We start from the raw sequence: 6,000 nt of genomic DNA on the forward strand, positions 1-6,000 counted from the left end.
TTGCCTTTCTGTTCTGTGTTGCCGTGTATCTCTGAATAAACTTCGACCTCAGCTTTAGAGGATTGTCTGCAGTTTGGTCCGGCTCTTCCAACTCTCCATTAGGACTTTCTCTAACAAGTGGCGATTGCCAGCCAGGAGGAGCGGCTCCGGAGAGCGGCCTCCAGAGGAACCTTTGGAAAAAGTTGCAGATGAGAGTTTCAGGTTGGAACAGTGAAGAAAAAAACAAAAAAATGCGTGTGGCCACACGTGAAACCGATCAAAGGAAGTCAGCCTGAAGGAGAACCTCTCATGATTGCTCCGAGAACGCCTGCCTGATTTTTTATAAGAAAAACACGGACAAAGAAAAAGACTATAAAAAGATGAGTAACTAAGAAGAAGCTATCTACAAGGACGTGAGAATTTTTTTTTGTGTGCAAGAAGCTTTAAAAGGGCGTGGGGAGACGCCTGGCAAGCTAACGAGTGAGGCTGAAATCATGGCTGCACCTCTTTTGATATCTGGTCAAAAAGCTGCAGCGAGGTCTTCCATCTGAGAGGTGTAAGTATCTAACGTTGCTTAAATTGCATTTGCTGATACTAGAACAGAGTAAAACATCCTTGTAGACCACTGTAAATGTGGAGTGGTTACGGAAGCAGGCAGAGAAATATGCTGGCACACCCCAGCTGGAGGGGGTTAATGTGGAAACCACGTGGCTAAATTGTATGCGATGGTTTACCACAGAGAACAGGGAACTAGATTGAAAGAATTCGCTAGGGAAAAGTAACAGCCGGGTATCGGCTTTGTGTAAGACAGTCATAACCTTTGATCAGGCTCTTGATAAACAGTCTACACCACAGTATGTATATGAGGTCACCCGGGCAGGGGCAGCGTATGGGGAGAGCTTAGAACAGTTGAATGAGACATTGAGACAAGCAGGAGAGACACAAAGGGAGGGGGTTGAGTTGGAGCCTTTGAAAGCACTCATAGCACAGCTGGAGTCTGCAGTGGAGAAGTGCGGGGCTGGTCCAGAAACAATCTCGGAATGGAAATCAATGATACAAGACTGGATAATGGAACACACAGATACACTGGATAGATTGTTCTGACATCTTCAACACATGCAGGCACAGTTAAGTAAAGAATTGATCGAAGAGGAAGGGGATGATTCATCACAGGTAGATTTTAAATTTAACGCCGACACTGCCTCTACCCCGAGAAAGAGTCCTGGTCAGATGTCCCTGGTCCATCTTAAATTTATTAAAAATGTGCCTAATTGGGAGGAAAGTATGGGAGTGTTTTGTAATGTCCTTGGCTTTGAATCATGGCTTGATAAATTCCAAATTAAATCTAGGGAGGATGCTTCCCGTTATTTCATGTCTTTTGTGCACCCTGAGTTCATGTCTCATCTTCGAGCCCAGCAGGCGAAGGGTGTTCCGTGTGATCTGACAGAGCCGCAGGGAAGAATGAAGTTTGTGATTTCACAGAAGTTAGGGGGGAGAAAGCCCTCTCCGGCATTGTTAGATTCTTTTAAAATTAAAAAGGGGAGTGATCTCAGGATGGAGGCAGATAAATGGGTTGCAGCCTGGTGCGTGGTGTTTAATAAGACCTTAGACACTATGGACCAGGGTGATAAATTTGCTATGATGGAACAATTTGTAAAAAAGGTTCCCTTAGAAGTTTTTAAATCAGGAGTTTTGCAAAATGCTGAATCCATTGAAGACGTGGTTGAGGCTTTATTAACTAATGTTAGGACAATGCAATCCGAGGTGAAGGGTGATGAGTCTAATGTTTTTGCATGCCATTCACCTCGGGGTGTATCTGCTGATTTGAGGAGGCCAGGAGTTCCAGGGGGTACGGCCAGGTACCGAGAATGGGCAGGTCCCGTTCGGCCGAGCCCCCACAGGATCCCATGAGAGGTCCTCCCTTGTGTTATTTTTGCGGACAGTTGGGACACTTTAAACGTTTTTGCCCCAACTTTGTGCCAGGGCCTATATCCCGAGAGCTCCGGGAGTTCTCTAGACCACCTTTCGAAGTTAGACCTCTGTATCCAGCAGTGAATGACCCTAGGCAGTATCAGCAGTACAACGGTCTTCAAATGGTTAACCCAGTCTCACAGGAGACTTCTGCTCCTGCTCCTTCCCCAATGGCTTTCACTCATCCGCGCCCGGAGGTCCATGCTATTCAGGGAGGGGTCACTCCTCCTCGTCCCTACGCTCCCCTGATCAAGGAGCTACGAGAACATGAGGACCGGACCCTGACTAAGGATCTCTTTGGGGCGGAGGTGGCAGCTGTTGGACGGAAGCCGTGTCCAGATGGGGATAATGGATTTTTCGGGCTTACCACGGCAGGTAACACTGATTGATGGAGTGCTCTCCCTGTTCCCCTTACCCTCCTTGCCCCCCTTTCCCTGGGCAGGGACGGTAGACCTTATGTCAGAAGGAGAATAGAGGGGTTGCCGTGGGAAGACATCCTCATCGATACAGGAGCCTCAGTTTCAACAACAAGACACAAATTGCAGTCACCCCCTGGACTGCCAGAGAATACTACCACGTTGGTAGGATTTGAGGGCTCCTGTATTCAAGCAGTAAAAAGTCGTCCAGTGAACCTGAGATTTCAGGACACAGGGGGATCGAAGCAAAGGGGTCTTCGATGCGCTTTTTGGGTAAACCCACAGTTACGGTCCACTATTTTGGGAACTGATGTTTTGGGAGCAATGGGAATTGTTGTTGATTTATGTAACAAAGTCTTGTGGCGGAACAAAGAAGCCACTATCTGTTCTGTAATTGTACTTGTGGAGGAGTATGAGGAGAGCCACAAATTAACCATTGCTAGCTTCGGATTAGGTGCTAATAAAAATGTTGAAAAGGCTGACAATGATGCTTTGAAAAATGTATTGAAGCAAAGGTTCCCTGAATTGTGGATCTCAAAACTGATTGTGGGTTAATGCAAACTCAGGTTAAAAGTGATGGTGAAAAACTGCCACCTTTCCAGCGTCAGTACCGTATTCCTGAGGATGCCATCCCTTACATAAGGGTTGCAGTCAGTGAGTTGGAAAAGCAAGGTGTTGTTGTGAAAGGTAATTCCCCATGTAAAAGTCCTATACTACCTTTAAAAATGGAAGATGGCAGTTTTCGAATGGTGGTAGACCTGAGACTTGTAAATAAGTACACTCCTTCAGCAGCTCACCTTGTTGCATCTGTCCGTGAAGTTATGTCACAGCTGCGGAGTGATTGTAAAGTGTTTTCTTGTTTGGACATTGCAAATGGCTTTTTCTCAGTACCCCTAACACCTGAATCTGCCCTCCACTTCGCATTCACTTTCGAGAATGTGCAATACTTGTTCACGCAGTTGCCCATGGGATTTCACAGTTCTGTGGATTTCCATCAGGCATTGGCTCAAGTGTTAGAACCCCTTGGTTACGGAGACAAAGTCTTACAGTATGTGGATGATCTATTGATTCAAACTGTCGATGAATGTGAACACAGAAACCCTTAGAAATGTTTGTCAGACTTTACAAGATGCAGGACTCAAAATGAGTCTAGATAAAGTACAATTGATGAAATCAGAGGTTACATTTCTGGGTGTGTCTGTCTCAGCAGAAGGAAAGAAACCCATGCATGATAGGGTTAAAGCTATTCAGGCTGTTCCCCTACCAACTAATGTCATTGAGCTCAGAAAATTTTTGGGTCTTATCAACTTTTCCAGAGAATTTATTGAAGATTTTGCTTATCTGGCTAAACCACTGTATGATTTATTGAAAGATGTTAATGATGATTTTGCACCTGTCAATGTGGAGGGAGCCGCCTTACAGGCTTTTGAGGGATTGAAGTGCGCCCTTACGGCAGCTGCCGCATTGGTTAACCCTGACCCTTCCCAGCCTTTTTACATTCAGACTCATACCGGTGATGTCTCTATTTCTTCTGTGCTTCTACAAAAATGGCCCAAAGAAAGCCCAGAAGTGTCTAGTCAGTTGTATGCCCTAGGTTACTACTCTAGGTTGCTTACACCTGTGGAAAAAGGATTCACTCTGTGCATGAAGCACCTACTGGGCGTGCACTGGACTATGAATCAAGTGAGACATATAGTGGGATTTGCTCCTTTAATTTTACAAACCCTGCATGTCACTTTAAAACTTTGCTGAAAGGAAAAGCTTCAGGTATTAATTCACAGAGAATGGCTCAATGGATCATTGATTTTGAGACTAGAGACTTACAATAGAAATAATACGATGTACTCTGTGAAAGCAGATGGAGGATGTAAAATGAGATCATGCCCATTAACAAATTTAGTAGATGTGCCTACAGGTAAATTGGATCAGCCTTAGGGCAATGAGAAACTAAAACCAACAAATATATGGAAAATATGTGTATTCATGATAGTGTTAGTAGGAAACAGACTTCTGCAATTGTCAAATGTAAGAATTTATGGGTTTAGTCTAACAGCAGTAATAAGATTAATGACAGTAGTTAGAGATAATATTGGATTTATGTGGTTTTTAATATGGTCTGGTGAAAAGTTAATTACTGATGTAATGTTGTGCCACTTCTTCCTTAGTCCAAAAAGATATGATGTAACCATATACGCCCTTTTGCTATAATATGTATACAGCTTTCTTTGCATAATGTATAAAAGGCACCTGCAATCTAGCTCGGGGCCTTATCATCACCAGACTTCCTAGCGAATCTCTGCCCGTCTGAATTCCTGTTTTTGCCCACATATTTTAACTTCTCTGACTTTCTGTTCTGTTTTGCCGTGTATCTCTGAATAAACTTCGACCTCAGCTTTAGAGGATTGTCTGCAGTTTGGTCCGGCTCTTCCAACTCTCCATTAGGACTTTCTCTAACAGAAAGAAAGAACAAAGAGGGAGAAAGAAAGAACATAGAGAGGGAAAGAAAGATGGCAAAGAAAGAAAGAACAAAGAGGGAGAAAGAAAGAACATAGAGAGGGAAAGAAAGATGGCAAAGAAAGAAAGAACAGAGAGAGAGAAAAAGAAAGAACAGAGAGAGAAAGAGAGGAAAGAAAGAACGGAGAAAGAGAGAAAGAAAGAACGAAAGAAAGAAAGAGAACAGAAAGAAAGAACAGAGAGCGAAAGAAAGAACAGAGAAAGAAACAGAGAGAAATAAAGCTTCTATAGAGATACCATAGCAGCCCGGCTGCCATTGTAGTGCCCACCTGAGCCTCCCGATGCAGGACAGATCATGATCCGCTCACATGGCCGACATCCCCGAGTCCAAGGCGATCCCGCTGTTCACGCTGTCAGAGGACACGATGATGGATCTGAAGCATTCCCTGAAGTGCCTCCATGGATCCGTCACAATCTCCTCCCAAAATTACCTAATTTCTGGTCAGTTTCCAGCACGACACTTCCGGTAGAAAGTCACATGCGAGTTTTAAAGTGCTTCTCAGGGCTCCGCCGTGTACTCCTGTGTCCGTGGGAAAAGTAAACTCCCGGCTGGGGCAGTCTCTCTCAAAATCGGGACTGTCCGGCTGGACCTGGGACGGTTGAGAGGTTTGAATGCTTCCCACCATACACCTCGCACGGCTCCGCTCAGTACACTTCCGGCTCCGCTCCCCACACCTTTTACACATGCGGCTCCGCTCCCCACACATACTGCTCTGCTCCGTACACCTCATACACATGCTGCTCCGCTCACCTCGTACACACGCGGCTCCGCTCCATACACCTCGTACACATGCGGCTCCTCTCCGTACACACGCTGCTCCACTCCCCACACCTCATACACACGTGGCTCCGCTCCCCACATCTCGTACACATGCGGCTCTGCCCTGTACACCTCAGACACACGCGGCTCCGCTCCGTACACCTCGTACACACGCGGCTCTGCTCCCCACGCCTCGTACACACGCGACTCTGCTCCCCACGCCTCGTACACACACGGCTCTGCTCCGTACATCTCGTACACACGCGGCTCTGCTCTCCACGCCTCGGACACACAGGGCTCCGCTCCGTACACCTCGGACACACGCGGCTCCGCTCCATACACCTCGGACACACGCGGCTC

The sequence above is a fragment of the Dendrobates tinctorius genome, unplaced genomic scaffold (genome assembly GCF_039654945.1).
Source record: "Dendrobates tinctorius isolate UK_male_01 unplaced genomic scaffold, ASM3965494v1 ptg000249l, whole genome shotgun sequence".
Taxonomy (NCBI): Eukaryota; Metazoa; Chordata; class Amphibia; order Anura; family Dendrobatidae; genus Dendrobates; species Dendrobates tinctorius.